This window comes from Antedon mediterranea, chromosome 4 (genome assembly GCF_964355755.1).
Source record: "Antedon mediterranea chromosome 4, ecAntMedi1.1, whole genome shotgun sequence".
NCBI classification, from domain to species: Eukaryota; Metazoa; Echinodermata; class Crinoidea; order Comatulida; family Antedonidae; genus Antedon; species Antedon mediterranea.
In genome coordinates, this window is record NC_092673.1 from 651,697 (window position 1) to 675,822 (window position 24,126).

Here is a 24,126-nt window from a genome sequence, read left to right on the forward strand (position 1 = left end):
ATTACTGCCATAACATATATGTAAGTAGGCCTGGTTACGTAAGTAGTAGGCCAGGTTGCGTACGTAAGTAGGCCAGGTTGCGTAAGTAGCAGGCCAGATTGCTTACGTAAGTAGTAGGCCAGGTTGCGTACGTAAGTAGTAGGTCAGGTTATGCAAGTAGCAGGCCAGGTTGCGTGCGTAAGTAGCAGGCCAGGTTGCGTGCGTAAGTGGCAGGCTAGGTTGCGTGCGTAAGTGGCAGGCCAGGTTGCGTGCGTAAGTGACAGGCCAGGTTGCGTGCGTAAGTGGCAGGCCAGGTTGCGTGCGTAAGTGGCAGGCCAGGTTGCGTGCGTAAGTGGCAGGCCAGGTTGCGTGCGTAAGTGACAGGCCAGGTTGCGTGCGTAAGTAGCAGGCCAGGTTGCGTACGTAAGTAGCAGGCCAGGTTGCGTGCGTAAGTAGCAGGCCAGGTTGCGTGAGTAAGTGGCAGGCCAGGTTGCGTAAGTAAGTGGCAGGCCAGGTTGCGTAAGTAAGTGGCAGGCCAGGTTGCGTAAGTAAGTAGCAGGCCAGGTTGCCTAAGTAAGTAGCAGGCCAGGTTGCGTGCGTAAGTAGCAGGCCAGGTTGCGTGCGTAAGTAGCAGGCCAGGTTGCGTGCGTAAGTAGCAGGCCAGGTTGCGTAAGTAAGTAGAAGGCCAGGTTGCGTAAGTAAGTAGTAGGCCAGTTTATGTTTTTTTTTTACCCTTCTTTTCAGTAATCAAAACGTAGATACGGATGCTGTGATGCTTGCTAACGTCAAGACGATTGTAGGGAATGTGACTACTCCTTGGTTAGTAGATTGTTTTAGTATACTAGATTAATGGCAAATTAAATCTATGTCATAAGGTGTCCACTTTATTTATATTTGCATAGTTCAGCAATACCCTAACAAACACCACATAATGTATGGCTACCTTTTTAGTTGAATATTAAATATAATTTGTTTAAATTATTATTGTGAATGCTTTATTCAGGATACGAAGAAATTTGGCGGACAAAACAGGATTAGCGAGAAATGCAGGTTAAAGCAATGTATTGGATTGTCTTTGGTAAGTTCTGTACTTAATTAAGGAATTTATTTACTTCTTATCTAAAGACCATTTTCCTACGAAAGCCCATTAATGCCATTTGAAGTATATGTTTTTCGAACGTAATCCGTTCTAACGAATTAGTAATTCGTTTGAACGGATTAATAATCTGTTCAAACGAATTAGTAATCCGTTCAAACGAATTGCAACATATACAACAAGTGCCATTTAAAGTATATGTTGTAATTCGTTTAAACGGATTACTAATCCGTTCAAACGAATTACTAATTTGTTCAAACGAATTACTAATTCGTTCAAACGAATTACTAATTTGTTTAAACGGATTACTAATTTGTTTAAACGAATTAATAATTTGTTTAAACGGATTATTAATCCGTTTAAACAAATTATTAATTTGTTTAAACAAATTATTAATTTGTTTAAACAAATTATTAATTTGTTTAAACAAATTATTAATTTGTTTAAACAAATTATTAATTTGTTTAAACAAATTATTAATTTGTTTAAACAAATTACTAATTTGTTTAAACGGATTACTAATTCGTTTGAACGAATTAGTAATCCGTTTAAACAAATTATTAATTCGTTTAAACAAATTAGTAATCCGTTTAAACAAATTAGTAATTCGTTTAAACAGATTAGTAATCCGTTTAAACAAATTACTAATCCGTTTGGACGGATTCCTAATTCGTTTGAACAGATTATTAATCTGTTTAAACAAATTAGTAATTCGTTTGAACGGATTAGTAATCTGTTCAAACGAATTAGTAATCCGTTCAAACCAATTGCAACATATACAACAAGTGCCATTTAAAGAATATGTTGTAATTCGTTTGAACGGATTACTAATCTGTTCAAACGAATTACTAATTTGTTTAAACAGATTAATAATCTGTTAAAACAAATTAGGAATCCGTTCAAACGGATTAGTAATTTGTTTAAACGGATTACTAATTTGTTCAAACGAATTACTAATTCGTTCTAACGAATTAGTAATCCGTTTGAACAAATTATTAATTTGTTTAAACAAATTAATAATTTGTTTAAACGGATTACTAATTCGTTCAAACGAATTACTAATTTGTTCAAACAGATTAATAATCCGTTTAAACAAATTATTAATTTGTTTAAACAAATTACTAATTCGTTTAAACGGATTACTAATTCGTTTGAACGAATTAGTAATTTGTTTGAACGGATTACTAATCCGTTTAAACAAATTAGTAATTCGTTTGAACGAATTAGTAATCCGTTTAAACAAATTAGTAATTCGTTTGAACGGATTAGTAATCTGTTCAAACGAATTAGTAATCCGTTCAAACGAATTACAACATATACTTTAAATGGCACTTGTTGTATATGTTGCAATTCGTTTGAACGGATTACTAATTCGTTTGAACAGATTATTAATCCGTTCAAACGAATTACTAATTCGTTATAACGGATTACGTTCGAAAAACATATACTTAAAATGGCATTAATGGGCTTTTGTATTTTCCTATAATTTGTGACAATTTGTAAAAATAATAAATATATATAATACTTTAAAAACATTAAACCAAGTCATTCCTTGTCTTAAATAAACGTTTTATGGTAAATTATGATAGAAAGCTACATATATAGCTAGATAGATCACTTTGTGGTCCGAAACATATAACTTTAGACCAAATTCATATTCATTTTTGTTGACATTTATCACATTTTTAGAGGTGTTTAACAATCCATATTTTATTAATATTGACAATGTTTATATAATATATCAAATAAATTGCTAAAAAAAAACTAATTTTATTTTCAATTATTACTTCGAAAACTTTGTTTCGTGCAACAAAGGGCGTAACTTGTTTACATCGTTCGCATGACTAAAAAATGATGACTTTCGACAATGTTTAGAAAATGTTTGCTTTATTGCATCTTTAGCCCTAGTAGTACTACCCCATAGTGTCTGTCTCTGAAAATAAAGTTTGGGGAAAAAAGCTTATTTTATGCTTATAAAACGCATATCAAAGCCGATGAATTTATGTGTGCCGAATTGTCCCGGGGCTAAAAACTTCATTTTTGTACAATAGGCAAGAGTTTATAATTTGTGATTTGTAATTTTAAAACATGATTAAATTTAATTTACATGTTTTTTGATGCAAGTAGTTTTAAAAATTTCTTTTAAAATTCACCTGTTTGTTTTTGGCGTTGCTGTTCTATTGTTAGTCAACTGAAAATATTGTTAGTTGAAAGGCTGGTTACAAAACCATTAGACCAAATTTGCATACACATGGTTGTAGTGAAATTAGACTAATCACACACAGCATTGAGACACAAAAATATATATGTATTTTGTTTCTCATGAAGGAGAATTTTACAGTAGGCGGAGGTATTGATGATAAAAGAAGAGAATAAAATTGTGTAAATTGCGTAAACGTAAGGACAGTGAAACATCGTCAAAACAGGGTGATGCTCACAGAGACCACAAGTACATGATACCAAGGGTAAGAACCAATTTTGTCACTATATTTTTAATATTATCACATATTTCCATTTAAAAGGTTTGTGTATTTCATGCAATGTTTAATGTGGGACTGTTATTAGTTAAAATACACAATGTAATACGTAGTATTTGTGTTGTGAAAACATTTTCATGTAATTCTTAGAAAATGTATCATGTTTAAATATTCTGTTGTTAATGTTAGGAACTATGCCTTCCCCTGAAGTATATTTGTCCAGTTCCCAGAATGAAGATCTACACCTTTTCACCTGTGTGCTTTTGTCCTCTACAAATAAGATTCTGGTGGCTGATGGACCACATGGATTAATGCCATAACATATATGTAAGTAGGCCTGGTTACGTAAGTAGTAGGCCAGGTTGCGTACGTAAGTAGGCCAGGTTGCGTAAGTAGCAGGCCAGATTGCTTACGTAAGTAGTAGGCCAGGTTGCGTACTTAAGTAGTAGGTCAGGTTATGCAAGTAGCAGGCCAGGTTGCGTGCGTAAGTAGCAGGCCAGGTTGCGTGCGTAAGTAGCAGGCCAGGTTGCGTGCGTAAGTGGCAGGCCAGGTTGCGTAAGTAAGTGGCAGGCCAGGTTGCGTGCGTAAGTAGCAAGCCAGGTTGCGTGCGTAAGTAGCAGGCCAGGTTGCGTGCGTAAGTAGCAGGCCAGGTTGCGTAAGTAAGTAGCAGGCCAGGTTGCGTGCGTAAGTAGCATGCCAGGTTGCGTGCGTAAGTAGCATGCCAGGTTGCGTGCGTAAGTAGCAGGCCAGGTTGCGTAAGTAAGTAGCAGGCCAGGTTGCGTAAGTAAGTACCAGGCCAAGTTGCGTAAGTGGCAGGCCAGGTTGCGTGCGTAAGTGGCAGGCCAGGTTGCGTGCGTAAGTGGCAGGCCAGGTTGCGTGCGTAAGTGGCAGGCCAGGTTGCGTGCGTAAGTGGCAGGCCAGGTTGCGTGCGTAAGTGGCAGGCCAGGTTGCGTAAGTAAGTGGCAGGCCAGGTTGCGTGCGTAAGGGGCAGGCCAGGTTGCGTGCGTAAGTGGCAGGCCAGGTTGCGTGCGTAAGTGGCAGGCCAGGTTGCGTGCGTAAGTGGCAGGCCAGGTTGCGTAAGTAAGTGGAAAGCCAGGTTGCGTAAGTAAGTAGCAGGCCAGGTTGCGTGCGTAAGTAGCAGGCCAGGTTGCGTGAGTAAGTAGCAGGCCAGGTTGCGTGCGTAAGTAGCAGGCCAGGTTGCGTGAGTAAGTAGCAGGCCAGGTTGCGTAAGTAAGTGGCAGGCCAGGTTGCGTAAGTAAGTGGCAGGCCAGGTTGCGTAAGTAAGTGGAAAGCCAGGTTGCGTGCGTAAGTAGCAGGCCAGGTTGCGTGCGTAAGTAGCAGGCCAGGTTGCGTGAGTAAGTGGCAGGGCAGGTTGCGTGCGTAAGTGGCAGGGCAGGTTGCATGCGTAAGTGGCAGGCCAGGTTGCGTGCGTAAGTGGCAGGCCAGGTTGCGTGCGTAAGTGGCAGGCCAGGTTGCGTGCGTAAGTGGCAGGCCAGGTTGCGTAAGTAAGTGGCAGGCCAGGTTGCGTAAGTAAGTGGCAGGCCAGGTTGCGTAAGTAAGTGGCAGGCCAGGTTGCGTAAGTAAGTACCAGGCCAGGTTGCGTAAGTAGCAGGCCAGGTTGCGTGCGTAAGTGGCAGGCCAGGTTGCGTGCGTAACTGGCAGGCCAGGTTGCGTGCGTAAGTGGCAGGCCAGGTTGCGTGCGTAAGTGGCAGGCCAGGTTGCGTGCGTAAGTGGCAGGCCAGGTTGCGTGCGTAAGTGGAAGGCCAGGTTGCGTAAGTAAGTAGCAGGCCAGGTTGCGTGCGTAAGTAGCAGGGCAGGTTGCGTGCGTAAGTAGCAGGCCAGGTTGCGTGCGTAAGTAGTAGGCCAGGTTGCGTGAGTAAGTAGCAGGCCAGGTTGCGTGCGTAAGTAGCAGGCCAGGTTGCGTAAGTAAGTAGAAGGCCAGGTTGCCTAAGTAAGTAGAAGGCCAGGTTGCGTGCGTAAGTAGAAGGCCAGGTTGCGTGCGTAAGTAGCAGGCCAGGTTGCGTGCATAAGTAGCAGGCCAGGTTGCGTGCGTAAGTAGCAGGCCAGGTTGCGTAAGTAAGTAGTAGGCCAGTTTATGTTTTTTTTTTACCCTTCTTTTCAGTAATCAAAACGTAGATACGGATGCTGTGATGCTTGCTAACGTCAAGACGATTGTGGCTTCTCCTTGGTTAGTAGATTGTTTTAGTATACTAGATTAAAGGCAAATTAAATCTATGTCATAAGGTGTCCACTTTATTTATATTTGTATGGTTCAGCAATACCCTAACAAACACCACATAATGTATGGCTACCTTTTTAGTTGAATATTAAATATAATTTTTTTAAATTATTATTGTGAATGCTTTACTCGGGATACGAAGAAATTTGGCGGACAAAACAGGATTAGCGAGAAATGCAGGTTAAAGCAATGTATTGGATTGCCTTTGGTAAGTTCTGTACTTAATTAAAGAATTTCCTTTCTTCTTATTTAAAGACCATTTTCCTATAATTTGTGACAATTTGTAAAAATAATAAATATATATAATACTTTAAAAACATTAAACCAAGTCATTCCTTGTCTTAAATAAACGTTTTATGGTAAATTATGATAGAAAGCTACGTAGATAGCTAGATAGATCACTTTGTGGTCCGAAACGTATAACTTTAGACCAAATTCATATTCTTTTTTGTTGACATTTATCACATTTTTAGAGGTGTTTAACAATCCATATTTTATTAATATTGACAATGTTTATATAATATATCAAATAAATTGCTAAAAAAAAACTAATTTTATTTTCAATTATTACTTCGAAAACTTTGTTTCGTGCAACAAAGGGCGTAACTTGTTTACATCGTTCGCATGACTAAAAAATGATGACTTTCGACAATGTTTAGAAAATGTTTGCTTTATTGCATCTTTAGCCCTAGTAGTACTACCCCATAGTGTCTGTCTCTGAAAATAAAGTTTGGGGAAAAAAGCTTATTTTATGCTTATAAAACGCATATCAAAGCCGATGAATTTATGTGTGCCGAATCGTCCCGGGGCTAAAAACTTCATTTTTGTACAATAGGCAAGAGTTTTTAATTTGTGATTTGTAATTTTAAAACATGATTAAATTTAATTTACATGTTTTTTGATGCAAGTAGTTTTAAAAATTTCTTTTAAAATTCACCTGTTTGTTTTTGGCGTTGCTGTTCTATTGTTAGTCAACTGAAAATATTGTTAGTTGAAAGGGTGGTTACAAAACCATTACACCAAATTTGCATACACATGGTTGTAGTGAAATTAGCCTAATCACACACAGCATTGAGACACAAAAATATATATGTATTTTGTTTCTCATGAAGGAGAATTTTACAGTAGGCGGAGGTATTGATGATAAAAGAAGAGAATAAAATTGTGTAAATTGCGTAAACGTAAGGACAGCGAAACATCGTCAAAACAGGGTGATGCTCACAGAGACCACAAGTACATGATACCAAGGGTAAGAACCAATTTTGTCACTATATTTTTAATATTATCACATATTTCCATTTAAAAGGTTTGTGTATTTCATGTAATGTTTAATGTGGGACTGTTATTAGTTAAAATACACAATGTAATACGTAGTATTTGTGTTGTGAAAACATTTTCATGTAATTCTTAGAAAATGTATCATGTTTAAATATTCTGTTGTTAATGTTAGGAACTATGCCTTCCCCTGAAGTATATTTGTCCAGTTCCTAGAATGAAGATCTACACCTTTTCACCTGTGTGCTTTTGTCCTCTACAAATAAGATTCTGGTGGCTGATGGACCACATGGATTAATGCCATAACATATATGTAAGTAGGCCTGGTTACGTAAGTAGTAGGCCAGGTTGCGTAAGTAAGTGGCAGGCCAGGTTGCGTGCGTAAGTAGCAGGCCAGATTGCTTACGTAAGTAGTAGGCCAGGTTGCGTAAATAAGTAGCAGGCCAGGTTGCGTGCGTAAGTAGCAGGCCAGGTTGCGTGCGTAAGTGGCAGGCCAGGTTGCGTGCGTAAGTGGCAGGCCAGGTTGCGTAAGTAAGTGGCAGGCCAGGTTGCGTGCGTAAGTGGCAGGCCAGTTTGCGTGCGTAAGTAGTAGGCCAGGTTGCGTAAGTAAGTGGCAGGCCAGGTTGCGTGCGTAAGTAGCAGGCCAGATTGCTTACGTAAGTAGTAGGCCAGGTTGCCTAAGTAAGTAGCAGGCCAGGTTGCGTGCGTAAGTAGCAGGCCAGGTTGCGTGCGTAAGTAGCAGGCCAGGTTGCGTGTGTAAGTAGCAGGCCAGGTTGCGTGCGTAAGTAGCAGGCCAGGTTGCGTAAGTAAGTAGTAGGCCAGTTTATGTTTTTTTTTTACCCTTCTTTTCAGTAATCAAAACGTAGATACGGATGCTGTGATGCTTGCTAACGTCAAGACGATTGTGGCTTCTCCTTGGTTAGTAGATTGTTTTAGTATACTAGATTAAAGGCAAATTAAATCTATGTCATAAGGTGTCCACTTTATTTATATTTGTATGGTTCAGCAATACCCTAACAAACACCACATAATGTATGGCTACCTTTTTAGTTGAATATTAAATATAATTTTTTTAAATTATTATTGTGAATGCTTTACTCGGGATACGAAGAAATTTGGCGGACAAAACAGGATTAGCGAGAAATGCAGGTTAAAGCAATGTATTGGATTGCCTTTGGTAAGTTCTGTACTTAATTAAAGAATTTCCTTTCTTCTTATTTAAAGACCATTTTTCTATAATTTGTGACAATTTGTAAAAATAATAAATATATATAATACTTTAAAAACATTAAACCAAGTCATTCCTTGTCTTAAATAAACGTTTTATGGTAAATTATGATAGAAAGCTACGTAGATAGCTAGATAGATCACTTTGTGGTCCGAAACGTATAACTTTAGACCAAATTCATATTCATTTTTGTTGACATTTATTACATTTTTAGAGGTGTTTAACAATCCATATTTTATTAATATTGACAATGTTTATATAATATATCAAATAAATTGGTAAAAAAAACCTAATTTTATTTTCAATTATTACTTCGAAAACTTTGTTTCGTGCAACAAATGGCGTAACTTGTTTACATCGTTCGCATGACTAAAAAATCATGACTTTCGACAATGTTTAGAAAATGTTTGCTTTACTGCATCTTTAGCCCTAGTAGTACTACCCCATAGTGTCTCTGAAAATAAAGTTTGGGGAAAAAAGCTTATTTTATGCTTATAAAACGCATATCAAAGCCGATGAATTTATGTGTGCCGAATCGTCCCGGGGCTAAAAACTTCATTTTTGTACAATAGGCAAGAGTTTATAATTTGTGATTTGTAATTTTAAAACATGATTAAATTTAATTTACATGTTTTTTGATGCAAGTAGTTTTAAAAATTTCTTTTAAAATTCACCTGTTTGTTTTTGGCGTTGCTGTTCTATTGTTAGTCAACTGAAAATATTGTTAGTTGAAAGGGTGGTCACAAAACCATTACACCAAATTTGCATACACATGGTTGTAGTGAAATTAGCCTAATCACACACAGCATTGAGACACAAAAATATATATGTATTTTGTTTCTCATGAAGGAGAATTTTACAGTAGGCGGAGGTATTGATGATAAAAGAAGAGAATAAAATTGTGTAAATTGCGTAAACGTAAGGACAGTGAAACATCGTCAAAACAGGGTGATGCTCACAGAGACCACAAGTACATGATACCAAGGGTAAGAACCAATTTTGTCACTATATTTTTAATATTATCACATATTTCCATTTAAAAGGTTTGTGTATTTCATGTAATGTTTAATGTGGGACTGTTAGTTAAAATACACAATGTAATACGTAGTATTTGTGTTGTGAAAACATTTTCATGTAATTCTTAGAAAATGTATCATGTTTAAATATTCTGTTGTTAATGTTAGGAACTATGCCTTCCTCTGAAGTATATTTGTCCAGTTCCTAGAATGAAGATCTACACCTTTTCACCTGTGTGCTTTTGTCCTCTACAAATAAGATTCTGGTGGCTGATGGACCACATGGATTAATGCCATAACATATATGTAAGTAGGCCTGGTTACGTAAGTAGTAGGCCAGGTTGCGTAAGTAAGTGGCAGGCCAGGTTGCGTGCGTAAGTAGCAGGCCAGATTGCTTACATAAGTAGTAGGCCAGGTTGCGTAAATAAGTAGCAGGCCAGGTTGCGTGCGTAAGTAGCAGGCCAGGTTGCGTGCGTAAGTGGCAGGCCAGGTTGCGTGCGTAAGTGGCAGGCCAGGTTGCGTGCGTAAGTGGCAGGCCAGGTTGCGTAAGTAAGTGGCAGGTCAGGTTGCGTGCGTAAGTAGCAAGCCAGGTTGCGTGCGTAAGTAGCAGGCCAGGTTGCGTGCGTAAGTAGCAGGCCAGGTTGCGTAAGTAAGTAGCAGGCCAGGTTGCGTGCGTAAGTAGCATGCCAGGTTGCGTGCGTAAGTAGCATGCCAGGTTGCGTGCGTAAGTAGCAGGCCAGGTTGCGTAAGTAAGTAGCAGGCCAGGTTGCGTAAGTAAGTACCAGGCCAGGTTGCGTAAGTGGCAGGCCAGGTTGCGTGCGTAAGTGGCAGGCCAGGTTGCGTGCGTAAGTGGCAGGCCAGGTTGCGTGCGTAAGTGGCAGGCCAGGTTGCGTGCGTAAGTGGCAGGCCAGGTTGCGTGCGTAAGTGGCAGGCCAGGTTGCGTGCGTAAGTGGCAGGCCAGGTTGCGTGCGTAAGTGGCAGGCCAGGTTGCGTGCGTAAGTGGCAGGCCAGGTTGCGTGCGTAAGTGGCAGGCCAGGTTGCGTGCGTAAGTGGCAGGCCAGGTTGCGTGCGTAAGTGGCAGGCCAGGTTGCGTAAGTAAGTTGCAGGCCAGGTTGCGTAAGTAAGTGGCAGGCCAGGTTGCGTGCGTAAGTAGCAGGCCAGGTCGCGTGAGTAAGTAGCAGGCCAGGTCGCATAAGTAAGTAGAAGGCCAGGTTGCCTAAGTAAGTAGAAGGCCAGGTTGCGTGCGTAAGTAGAAGGCCAGGTTGCGTGTGTAAGTAGCTGGCCAGGTTGCGTGCATAAGTAGCAGGCCAGGTTGCGTGCGTAAGTAGAAGGCCAGGTTGCGTGCGTAAGTAGCTGGCCAGGTTGCGTGCGTAAGTAGCAGGCCAGGTTGCGTGCTTAAGTAGTAGGCCAGGTTGCGTACGTAAGTAGGCCAGGTTGCGTAAGTAGCAGGCCAGATTGCTTACGTAAGTAGTAGGCCAGGTTGCGTACGTAAGTAGTAGGTCAGGTTATGCAAGTAGCAGGCCAGGTTGCGTGCGTAAGTAGCAGGCCAGGTTGCGTGCGTAAGTAGCAGGCCAGGTTGCGTGCGTAAGTGGCAGACTAGGTTGCCTAAGTAAGTGGCAGGCCAGGTTGCGTGCGTAAGTGGCAGGCCAGGTTGCGTGCGTAAGTGGCAGGCCAGGTTGCGTGCGTAAGTGGCAGGCCAGGTTGCGTGCGTAAGTGGCAGGCCAGGTTGCGTGCGTAAGTGGCAGGCCAGGTTGCGTGCGTAAGTAGCAGGCCAGGTTGCGTGCGTAAGTAGCAGGCCAGGTTGCGTGAGTAAGTGGCAGGCCAGGTTGCGTAAGTAAGTGGCAGGCCAGGTTGCGTAAGTAAGTGGCAGGCCAGGTTGCGTAAGTAAGTGGCAGGCCAGGTTGCCTAAGTAAGTAGCAGGCCAGGTTGCGTGCGTAAGTAGCAGGCCAGGTTGCGTGCGTAAGTAGCAGGCCAGGTTGCGTGCGTAAGTAGCAGGCCAGGTTGCGTGCGTAAGTAGCAGGCCAGGTTGCGTGCGTAAGTAGCAGGCCAGGTTGCGTGAGTAAGTAGCAGGCCAGGTTGCGTAAGTAGCAGGTCAGATTGCTTACGTAAGTAGTAGGCCAGGTTGCGTACTTAAGTAGTAGGTCAGGTTATGCAAGTAGCAGGCCAGGTTGCGTGCGTAAGTAGCAGGCCAGGTTGCGTGCGTAAGTAGCAGGCCAGGTTGCGTAAGTAAGTGGCAGGCCAGGTTGCGTGCGTAAGTGGCAGGCCAGTTTGCGTGCGTAAGTAGCAAGCCAGGTTGGGTGCGTAAAGCAAGCCAGGTTGCGTGAGTAAGTGGCAGGGCAGGTTGCGTGCGTAAGTGGCAGGGCAGGTTGCGTGCGTAAGTGGCAGGCCAGGTTGCGTGCGTAAGTGGCAGGCCAGGTTGCGTGCGTAAGTGGCAGGCCAGGTTGCGTGCGTAAGTGGCAGGCCAGGTTGCGTAAGTAAGTACCAGGCCAGGTTGCGTAAGTGGCAGGCCAGGTTGCGTGCGTAAGTGGCAGGCCAGGTTGCGTGTGTAAGTGGCAGGCCAGGTTGCGTGCGTAAGTGGCAGGCCAAGTTGCGTGCGTAAGTGGCAGGCCAGGTTGCGTGCGTAAGTGGCAGGCCAGGTTGCGTGCGTAAGTGGAAGGCCAGGTTGCGTAAGTAAGTAGCAGGCCAGGTTGCGTGCGTAAGTAGCAGGGCAGGTTGCGTGCGTAAGTAGCAGGCCAGGTTGCGTGCGTAAGTAGCAGGCCAGGTTGCGTGAGTAAGTAGCAGGCCAGGTTGCGTGCGTAAGTAGCAGGCCAGGTTGCGTAAGTAAGTAGAAGGCCAGGTTGCCTAAGTAAGTAGAAGGCCAGGTTGCGTGCGTAAGTAGAAGGCCAGGTTGCGTGCGTAAGTAGCAGGCCAGGTTGCGTGCGTAAGTAGCAGGCCAGGTTGCGTGCGTAAGTAGCAGGCCAGGTTGCGTAAGTAAGTAGTAGGCCAGTTTATGTTTTTTTTTTTACCCTTCTTTTCAGTAATCAAAACGTAGATACGGATGCTGTGATGCTTGCTAACGTCAAGACGATTGTTGGGAATGTGACTACTCCTTGGTTAGTAGATTGTTTTAGTATACTAGATTAATGGCAAATTAAATCTATGTCATAAGGTGTCCACTTTATTTATATTTGCATAGTTCAGCAATACCCTAACAAACACCACATAATGTATGGCTACCTTTTTAGTTGCATATTAAATATAATTTGTTTAAATTATTATTTTGAATGCTTTATTCAGGATACGAAGAAATTTGGCGGACAAAACAGGATTAGCGAGAAATGCAGGTTAAAGCAATGTATTGGATTGTCTTTGGTAAGTTCTGTACTTAATTAAGGAATTTATTTACTTCTTATCTAAAGACCATTTTCCTATAATTTGTGACAATTTGTAAAAATAATAAATATATATAATACTTTAAAAACATTAAACCAAGTCATTCCTTGTCTTAAATAAACGTTTTATGGTAAATTATGATAGAAAGCTACATATATAGCTAGATAGATCACTTTGTGGTCCGAAACATATAACTTTAGACCAAATTCATATTCATTTTTGTTGACATTTATCACATTTTTAGAGGTGTTTAACAATCCATATTTTATTAATATTGACAATGTTTATATAATATATCAAATAAATTGCTAAAAAAAAACTAATTTTATTTTCAATTATTACTTCGAAAACTTTGTTTCGTGCAACAAATGGCGTAACTTGTTTACATCGTTCGCATGACTAAAAAATGATGACTTTCGACAATGTTTAGAAAATGTTTGCTTTATTGCATCTTTAGCCCTAGTAGTACTACCCCATAGTGTCTGTCTCTGAAAATAAAGTTTGGGGAAAAAAGCTTATTTTATGCTTATAAAACGCATATCAAAGCCGATGAATTTATGTGTGCCGAATCGTCCCGGGGCTAAAAACTTCATTTTTGTACAATAGGCAAGAGTTTATAATTTGTGATTTGTAATTTTAAAACATGATTAAATTTAATTTACATGTTTTTTGATGCAAGTAGTTTTAAAAATTTCTTTTAAAATTCACCTGTTTGTTTTTGGCGTTGCTGTTCTATTGTTAGTCAACTGAAAATATTGTTAGTTGAAAGGCTGGTTACAAAACCATTACACCAAATTTGCATACACATGGTTGTAGTGAAATTAGCCTAATCACACACAGCATTGAGACACAAAAATATATATGTATTTTGTTTCTCATGAAGGAGAATTTTACAGTAGGCGGAGGTATTGATGATAAAAGAAGAGAATAAAATTGTGTAAATTGCGTAAACGTAAGGACAGTGAAACATCGTCAAAACAGGGTGATGCTCACAGAGACCACAAGTACATGATACCAAGGGTAAGAACCAATTTTGTCACTATATTTTTAATATTATCACATATTTCCATTTAAAAGGTTTGTGTATTTCATGTAATGTTTAATGTGGGACTGTTAGTTAAAATACACAATGTAATACGTAGTATTTGTGTTGTGAAAACATTTTCATGTAATTCTTAGAAAATGTATCATGTTTAAATATTCTGTTGTTAATGTTAGGAACTATGCCTTCCTCTGAAGTATATTTGTCCAGTTCCTAGAATGAAGATCTACACCTTTTCACCTGTGTGCTTTTGTCCTCTACAAATAAGATTCTGGTGGCTGATGGACCACATGGATTAATGCCATAACATATATGTAAGTAGGCCTGGTTACGTAAGTAGTAGGCCAGGTTGCGTAAGTAAGTGGCAGGCCAGGTTGCGTGCGTAAGTAGCAGGCCAGATTGCTTACATAAGTAGTAGGCCAGGTTGCGTAAATAAGTAGCAGGCCAGGTTGCGTGCGTAAGTAGCAGGCCAGGTTGCGTGCGTAAGTGGCAGGCCAGGTTGCGTGCGTAAGTGGCAGGCCAGGTTGCGTGCGTAAGTGGCAGGCCAGGTTGCGTAAGTAAGTGGCAGGTCAGGTTGCGTGCGTAAGTAGCAAGCCAGGTTGCGTGCGTAAGTAGCAGGCCAGGTTGCGTGCGTAAGTAGCAGGCCAGGTTGCGTAAGTAAGTAGCAGGCCAGGTTGCGTGCGTAAGTAGCATGCCAGGTTGCGTGCGTAAGTAGCATGCCAGGTTGCGTGCGTAAGTAGCAGGCCAGGTTGCGTAAGTAAGTAGCAGGCCAGGTTGCGTAAGTAAGTACCAGGCCAGGTTGCGTAAGTGGCAGGCCAGGTTGCGTGCGTAAGTGGCAGGCCAGGTTGCGTGCGTAAGTGGCAGGCCAGGTTGCGTGCGTAAGTGGCAGGCCAGGTTGCGTGCGTAAGTGGCAGGCCAGGTTGCGTGCGTAAGTGGCAGGCCAGGTTGCGTGCGTAAGTGGCAGGCCAGGTTGCGTGCGTAAGTGGCAGGCCAGGTTGCGTGCGTAAGTGGCAGGCCAGGTTGCGTGCGTAAGTGGCAGGCCAGGTTGCGTGCGTAAGTGGCAGGCCAGGTTGCGTGCGTAAGTGGCAGGCCAGGTTGCGTAAGTAAGTTGCAGGCCAGGTTGCGTAAGTAAGTGGCAGGCCAGGTTGCGTGCGTAAGTAGCAGGCCAGGTCGCGTGAGTAAGTAGCAGGCCAGGTCGCATAAGTAAGTAGAAGGCCAGGTTGCCTAAGTAAGTAGAAGGCCAGGTTGCGTGCGTAAGTAGAAGGCCAGGTTGCGTGTGTAAGTAGCTGGCCAGGTTGCGTGCATAAGTAGCAGGCCAGGTTGCGTGCGTAAGTAGAAGGCCAGGTTGCGTGCGTAAGTAGCTGGCCAGGTTGCGTGCGTAAGTAGCAGGCCAGGTTGCGTGCTTAAGTAGTAGGCCAGGTTGCGTACGTAAGTAGGCCAGGTTGCGTAAGTAGCAGGCCAGATTGCTTACGTAAGTAGCAGGCCAGGTTGCGTGCGTAAGTAGCAGGCCAGGTTGCGTGCGTAAGTAGCAGGCCAGGTTGCGTGCGTAAGTGGCAGACTAGGTTGCCTAAGTAAGTGGCAGGCCAGGTTGCGTGCGTAAGTGGCAGGCCAGGTTGCGTGCGTAAGTGGCAGGCCAGGTTGCGTGCGTAAGTGGCAGGCCAGGTTGCGTGCGTAAGTGGCAGGCCAGGTTGCGTGCGTAAGTGGCAGGCCAGGTTGCGTGCGTAAGTAGCAGGCCAGGTTGCGTGCGTAAGTAGCAGGCCAGGTTGCGTGAGTAAGTGGCAGGCCAGGTTGCGTAAGTAAGTGGCAGGCCAGGTTGCGTAAGTAAGTGGCAGGCCAGGTTGCGTAAGTAAGTGGCAGGCCAGGTTGCCTAAGTAAGTAGCAGGCCAGGTTGCGTGCGTAAGTAGCAGGCCAGGTTGCGTGCGTAAGTAGCAGGCCAGGTTGCGTGCGTAAGTAGCAGGCCAGGTTGCGTGCGTAAGTAGCAGGCCAGGTTGCGTGCGTAAGTAGCAGGCCAGGTTGCGTGAGTAAGTAGCAGGCCAGGTTGCGTAAGTAGCAGGTCAGATTGCTTACGTAAGTAGTAGGCCAGGTTGCGTACTTAAGTAGTAGGTCAGGTTATGCAAGTAGCAGGCCAGGTTGCGTGCGTAAGTAGCAGGCCAGGTTGCGTGCGTAAGTAGCAGGCCAGGTTGCGTAAGTAAGTGGCAGGCCAGGTTGCGTGCGTAAGTGGCAGGCCAGTTTGCGTGCGTAAGTAGCAAGCCAGGTTGGGTGCGTAAAGCAAGCCAGGTTGCGTGCGTAAGTGGCAGGGCAGGTTGCGTGCGTAAGTGGCAGGCCAGGTTGCGTGCGTAAGTGGCAGGCCAGGTTGCGTGCGTAAGTGGCAGGCCAGGTTGCGTGCGTAAGTGGCAGGCCAGGTTGCGTAAGTAAGTACCAGGCCAGGTTGCGTAAGTGGCAGGCCAGGTTGCGTGCGTAAGTGGCAGGCCAGGTTGCGTGCGTAAGTGGCAGGCCAGGTTGCGTGCGTAAGTGGCAGGCCAAGTTGCGTGCGTAAGTGGCAGGCCAGGTTGCGTGCGTAAGTGGCAGGCCAGGTTGCGTGCGTAAGTGGAAGGCCAGGTTGCGTAAGTAAGTAGCAGGCCAGGTTGCGTGCGTAAGTAGCAGGGCAGGTTGCGTGCGTAAGTAGCAGGCCAGGTTGCGTGCGTAAGTAGCAGGCCAGGTTGCGTGAGTAAGTAGCAGGCCAGGTTGCGTGCGTAAGTAGCAGGCCAGGTTGCGTAAGTAAGTAGAAGGCCAGGTTGCCTAAGTAAGTAGAAGGCCAGGTTGCGTGCGTAAGTAGAAGGCCAGGTTGCGTGCGTAAGTAGCAGGCCAGGTTGCGTGCGTAAGTAGCAGGCCAGGTTGCGTGCGTAAGTAGCAGGCCAGGTTGCGTAAGTAAGTAGTAGGCCAGTTTATGTTTTTTTTTTTACCCTTCTTTTCAGTAATCAAAACGTAGATACGGATGCTGTGATGCTTGCTAACGTCAAGACGATTGTTGGGAATGTGACTACTCCTTGGTTAGTAGATTGTTTTAGTATACTAGATTAATGGCAAATTAAATCTATGTCATAAGGTGTCCACTTTATTTATATTTGCATAGTTCAGCAATACCCTAACAAACACCACATAATGTATGGCTACCTTTTTAGTTGCATATTAAATATAATTTGTTTAAATTATTATTTTGAATGCTTTATTCAGGATACGAAGAAATTTGGCGGACAAAACAGGATTAGCGAGAAATGCAGGTTAAAGCAATGTATTGGATTGTCTTTGGTAAGTTCTGTACTTAATTAAGGAATTTATTTACTTCTTATCTAAAGACCATTTTCCTATAATTTGTGACAATTTGTAAAAATAATAAATATATATAATACTTTAAAAACATTAAACCAAGTCATTCCTTGTCTTAAATAAACGTTTTATGGTAAATTATGATAGAAAGCTACATATATAGCTAGATAGATCACTTTGTGGTCCGAAACATATAACTTTAGACCAAATTCATATTCATTTTTGTTGACATTTATCACATTTTTAGAGGTGTTTAACAATCCATATTTTATTAATATTGACAATGTTTATATAATATATCAAATAAATTGCTAAAAAAAAACTAATTTTATTTTCAATTATTACTTCGAAAACTTTGTTTCGTGCAACAAATGGCGTAACTTGTTTACATCGTTCGCATGACTAAAAAATGATGACTTTCGACAATGTTTAGAAAATGTTTGCTTTATTGCATCTTTAGCCCTAGTAGTACTACCCCATAGTGTCTGTCTCTGAAAATAAAGTTTGGGGAAAAAAGCTTATTTTATGCTTATAAAACGCATATCAAAGCCGATGAATTTATGTGTGCCGAATCGTCCCGGGGCTAAAAACTTCATTTTTGTACAATAGGCAAGAGTTTATAATTTGTGATTTGTAATTTTAAAACATGATTAAATTTAATTTACATGTTTTTTGATGCAAGTAGTTTTAAAAATTTCTTTTAAAATTCACCTGTTTGTTTTTGGCGTTGCTGTTCTATTGTTAGTCAACTGAAAATATTGTTAGTTGAAAGGCTGGTTACAAAACCATTACACCAAATTTGCATACACATGGTTGTAGTGAAATTAGCCTAATCACACACAGCATTGAGACACAAAAATATATATGTATTTTGTTTCTCATGAAGGAGAATTTTACAGTAGGCGGAGGTATTGATGATAAAAGAAGAGAATAAAATTGTGTAAATTGCGTAAACGTAAGGACAGTGAAACATCGTCAAAACAGGGTGATGCTCACAGAGACCACAAGTACATGATACCAAGGGTAAGAACCAATTTTGTCACTATATTTTTAATATTATCACATATTTCTATTTAAAAGGTTTGTGTATTTCATGTAATGTTTAATGTGGGACTGTTATTAGTTAAAATACACAATGTAATACGTAGTATTTGTGTTGTGAAAACATTTTCATGTAATTCTTAGAAAATGTATCATGTTTAAATATTCTGTTGTTAATGTTAGGAACTATGCCTTCCCCTGAAGTATATTTGTCCAGTTCCCAGAATGAAGATATACACCTTTTCACCTGTGTGCTTTTGTCCTCTACAAATAAGATTCTGGTGGCTGATGGACCACATGGATTAATGCCATAACATATATGTAAGTAGGCCTGGTTACGTAAGTAGTAGGCCAGGTTGCGTACGTAAGTAGGCCAGGTTGCGTAAGTAGCAGGCCAGATTGCTTACGTAAGTAGTAGGCCAGGTTGCGTACTTAAGTAGTAGGTCAGGTTATGCAAGTAGCAGGCCAGGTTGCGTGCGTAAGTAGCAGGCCAGATTGCGTGCGTAAGTAGCAGGCCAGGTTGCGTGCGTAAGTGGCAGGCCAGGTTGCGTGCGTAAGTGGCAGGCCAGGTTGCGTGCGTAAGTGGCAGGCCAGGTTGCGTACGTAAGTAGCAGGCCAGGTTGCGTGCGTAAGTAGCAGGCCAGGTTGCGTGAGTAAGTGGCAGGCCAGGTTGCGTAAGTAAGTGGCAGGCCAGGTTGCGTAAGTAAGTGGCAGGCCAGGTTGCGTAAGTAAGTACCAGGCCAGGTTGCGTGCGTAAGTAGCAGGCCAGGTTGCGTGCGTAAGTAGCAGGCCAGGTTGCGTGCGTAAGTAGCAGGCCAGGTTGCGTGCGTAAGTAGCAGGCCAGGTTGCGTAAGTAAGTAGAAGGCCAGGTTGCGTAAGTAAGTAGTAGGCCAGTTTATGTTTTTTTTTTACCCTTCTTTTCAGTAATCAAAACGTAGATACGGATGCTGTGATGCTTGCTAACGTCAAGACGATTGTGGCTTCTCCTTGGTTAGTAGATTGTTTTAGTATACTAGATTAAAGGCAAATTAAATCTATGTCATAAGGTGTCCACTTTATTTATATTTGTATGGTTCAGCAATACCCTAACAAACACCACATAATGTATGGCTACCTTTTTAGTTGAATATTAAATATAATTTTTTTAAATTATTATTGTGAATGCTTTACTCGGGATACGAAGAAATTTGGCGGACAAAACAGGATTAGCGAGAAATGCAGGTTAAAGCAATGTATTGGATTGCCTTTGGTAAGTTCTGTACTTAATTAAAGAATTTCCTTTCTTCTTATTTAAAGACCATTTTTCTATAATTTGTGACAATTTGTAAAAATAATAAATATATATAATACTTTAAAAACATTAAACCAAGTCATTCCTTGTCTTAAATAAACGTTTTATGGTAAATTATGATAGAAAGCTACGTAGATAGCTAGATAGATCACTTTGTGGTCCGAAACGTATAACTTTAGACCAAATTCATATTCATTTTTGTTGACATTTATTACATTTTTAGAGGTGTTTAACAATCCATATTTTATTAATATTGACAATGTTTATATAATATATCAAATAAATTGGTAAAAAAAACCTAATTTTATTTTCAATTATTACTTCGAAAACTTTGTTTCGTGCAACAAAGGGCGTAACTTGTTTACATCGTTCGCATGACTAAAAAATCATGACTTTCGACAATGTTTAGAAAATGTTTGCTTTATTGCATCTTTAGCCCTAGTAGTACTACCCCATAGTGTCTCTGAAAATAAAGTTTGGGGAAAAAAGCTTATTTTATGCTTATAAAACGCATATCAAAGCCGATGAATTTATGTGTGCCGAATCGTCCCGGGGCTAAAAACTTCATTTTTGTACAATAGGCAAGAGTTTATAATTTGTGATTTGTAATTTTAAAACATGATTAAATTTAATTTACATGTTTTTTGATGCAAGTAGTTTTAAAAATTTCTTTTAAAATTCACCTGTTTGTTTTTGGCGTTGCTGTTCTATTGTTAGTCAACTGAAAATATTGTTAGTTGAAAGGGTGGTCACAAAACCATTACACCAAATTTGCATACACATGGTTGTAGTGAAATTAGCCTAATCACACACAGCATTGAGACACAAAAATATATATGTATTTTGTTTCTCATGAAGGAGAATTTTACAGTAGGCGGAGGTATTGATGATAAAAGAAGAGAATAAAATTGTGTAAATTGCGTAAACGTAAGGACAGTGAAACATCGTCAAAACAGGGTGATGCTCACAGAGACCACAAGTACATGATACCAAGGGTAAGAACCAATTTTGTCACTATATTTTTAATATTATCACATATTTCCATTTAAAAGGTTTGTGTATTTCATGTAATGTTTAATGTGGGACTGTTAGTTAAAATACACAATGTAATACGTAGTATTTGTGTTGTGAAAACATTTTCATGTAATTCTTAGAAAATGTATCATGTTTAAATATTCTGTTGTTAATGTTAGGAACTATGCCTTCCTCTGAAGTATATTTGTCCAGTTCCTAGAATGAAGATCTACACCTTTTCACCTGTGTGCTTTTGTCCTCTACAAATAAGATTCTGGTGGCTGATGGACCACATGGATTAATGCCATAACATATATGTAAGTAGGCCTGGTTACGTAAGTAGTAGGCCAGGTTGCGTAAGTAAGTGGCAGGCCAGATTGCTTACATAAGTAGTAGGCCAGGTTGCGTAAATAAGTAGCAGGCCAGGTTGCGTGCGTAAGTAGCAGGCCAGGTTGCGTGCGTAAGTGGCAGGCCAGGTTGCGTGCGTAAGTGGCAGGCCAGGTTGCGTGCGTAAGTGGCAGGCCAGGTTGCGTGCGTAAGTGGCAGGCCAGGTTGCGTGCGTAAGTGGCAGGCCAGGTTGCGTAAGTAAGTGGCAGGTCAGGTTGCGTGCGTAAGTAGCAAGCCAGGTTGCGTGCGTAAGTAGCAGGCCAGGTTGCGTGCGTAAGTAGCAGGCCAGGTTGCGTAAGTAAGTAGCAGGCCAGGTTGCGTGCGTAAGTAGCATGCCAGGTTGCGTGCGTAAGTAGCATGCCAGGTTGCGTGCGTAAGTAGCAGGCCAGGTTGCGTAAGTAAGTAGCAGGCCAGGTTGCGTAAGTAAGTACCAGGCCAGGTTGCGTAAGTGGCAGGCCAGGTTGCGTGCGTAAGTGGCAGGCCAGGTTGCGTGCGTAAGTGGCAGGCCAGGTTGCGTGCGTAAGTGGCAGGCCAGGTTGCGTGCGTAAGTGGCAGGCCAGGTTGCGTGCGTAAGTGGCAGGCCAGGTTGCGTGCGTAAGTGGCAGGCCAGGTTGCGTGCGTAAGTGGCAGGCCAGGTTGCGTGCGTAAGTGGCAGGCCAGGTTGCGTGCGTAAGTGGCAGGCCAGGTTGCGTGCGTAAGTTGCAGGCCAGGTTGCGTAAGTAAGTTGCAGGCCAGGTTGCGTAAGTAAGTGGCAGGCCAGGTCGCGTGAGTAAGTAGCAGGCCAGGTCGCATAAGTAAGTAGCAGGCCAGGTCGCATAAGTAAGTAGAAGGCCAGGTTGCGTGCGTAAGTAGAAGGCCAGGTTGCGTGCGTAAGTAGAAGGCCAGGTTGCGTGCGTAAGTAGCTGGCCAGGTTGCGTGCATAAGTAGCAGGCCAGGTTGCGTGCGTAAGTAGAAGGCCAGGTTGCGTGCGTAAGTAGCTGGCCAGGTTGCGTGCGTAAGTAGCAGGCCAGGTTGCGTGCTTAAGTAGTAGGCCAGGTTGCGTACGTAAGTAGGCCAGGTTGCGTAAGTAGCAGGCCAGATTGCTTACGTAAGTAGTAGGCCAGGTTGCGTACGTAAGTAGTAGGTCAGGTTATGCAAGTAGCAGGCCAGGTTGCGTGCGTAAGTAGCAGGCCAGGTTGCGTGCGTAAGTAGCAGGCCAGGTTGCGTAAGTAAGTGGCAGACTAGGTTGCCTAAGTAAGTGGCAGGCCAGGTTGCGTGCGTAAGTGGCAGGCCAGGTTGCGTGCGTAAGTGGCAGGCCAGGTTGCGTGCGTAAGTGGCAGGCCAGGTTGCGTGCGTAAGTGGCAGGCCAGGTTGCGTGCGTAAGTGGCAGGCCAGGTTGCGTGCGTAAGTAGCAGGCCAGGTTGCGTGCGTAAGTAGCAGGCCAGGTTGCGTGAGTAAGTGGCAGGCCAGGTTGCGTAAGTAAGTGGCAGGCCAGGTTGCGTAAGTAAGTGGCAGGCCAGGTTGCGTAAGTAAGTGGCAGGCCAGGTTGCCTAAGTAAGTAGCAGGCCAGGTTGCGTGCGTAAGTAGCAGGCCAGGTTGCGTGCGTAAGTAGCAGGCCAGGTTGCGTGCGTAAGTAGCAGGCCAGGTTGCGTGCGTAAGTAGCAGGCCAGGTTGCGTGCGTAAGTAGCAGGCCAGGTTGCGTGAGTAAGTAGCAGGCCAGGTTGCGTAAGTAGCAGGTCAGATTGCTTACGTAAGTAGTAGGCCAGGTTGCGTACTTAAGTAGTAGGTCAGGTTATGCAAGTAGCAGGCCAGGTTGCGTGCGTAAGTAGCAGGCCAGGTTGCGTGCGTAAGTAGCAGGCCAGGTTGCGTAAGTAAGTGGCAGGCCAGGTTGCGTGCGTAAGTGGCAGGCCAGTTTGCGTGCGTAAGTAGCAAGCCAGGTTGGGTGCGTAAAGCAAGCCAGGTTGCGTGAGTAAGTGGCAGGGCAGGTTGCGTGCGTAAGTGGCAGGGCAGGTTGCGTGCGTAAGTGGCAGGCCAGGTTGCGTGCGTAAGTGGCAGGCCAGGTTGCGTGCGTAAGTGGCAGGCCAGGTTGCGTGCGTAAGTGGCAGGCCAGGTTGCGTAAGTAAGTACCAGGCCAGGTTGCGTAAGTGGCAGGCCAGGTTGCGTGCGTAAGTGGCAGGCCAGGTACGTGCTTAAGTGGCAGGCCAGGTTGCGTGCGTAAGTGGCAGGCCAAGTTGCGTGCGTAAGTGGCAGGCCAGGTTGCGTGCGTAAGTGGCAGGCCAGGTTGCGTGCGTAAGTGGAAGGCCAGGTTGCGTAAGTAAGTAGCAGGCCAGGTTGCGTGCGTAAGTAGCAGGGCAGGTTGCGTGCGTAAGTAGCAGGCCAGGTTGCGTGCGTAAGTAGCAGGCCAGGTTGCGTGAGTAAGTAGCAGGCCAGGTTGCGTGCGTAAGTAGCAGGCCAGGTTGCGTAAGTAAGTAGAAGGCCAGGTTGCCTAAGTAAGTAGAAGGCCAGGTTGCGTGCGTAAGTAGAAGGCCAGGTTGCGTGCGTAAGTAGCAGGCCAGGTTGCGTGCGTAAGTAGCAGGCCAGGTTGCGTGCGTAAGTAGCAGGCCAGGTTGCGTAAGTAAGTAGTAGGCCAGTTTATGTTTTTTTTTTTACCCTTCTTTTCAGTAATCAAAACGTAGATACGGATGCTGTGATGCTTGCTAACGTCAAGACGATTGTGGGGAATGTGACTACTCCTTGGTTAGTAGATTGTTTTAGTATACTAGATTAATGGCAAATTAAATCTATGTCATAAGGTGTCCACTTTATTTATATTTGCATAGTTCAGCAATACCCTAACAAACACCACATAATGTATGGCTACCTTTTTAGTTGCATATTAAATATAATTTGTTTAAATTATTATTGTGAATGCTTTATTCAGGATACGAAGAAATTTGGCGGACAAAACAGGATTAGCGAGAAATGCAGGTTAAAGCAATGTATTGGATTGTCTTTGGTAAGTTCTGTACTTAATTAAGGAATTTATTTACTTCTTATCTAAAGACCATTTTCCTATAATTTGTGACAATTTGTAAAAATAATAAATATATATAATACTTTAAAAACATTAAACCAAGTCATTCCTTGTCTTAAATAAACGTTTTATGGTAAATTATGATAGAAAGCTACATATATAGCTAGATAGATCACTTTGTGGTCCGAAACATATAACTTTAGACCAAATTCATATTCATTTTTGTTGACATTTATCACATTTTTAGAGGTGTTTAACAATCCATATTTTATTAATATTGACAATGTTTATATAATATATCAAATAAATTGCTAAAAAAAAACTAATTTTATTTTCAATTATTACTTCGAAAACTTTGTTTCGTGCAACAA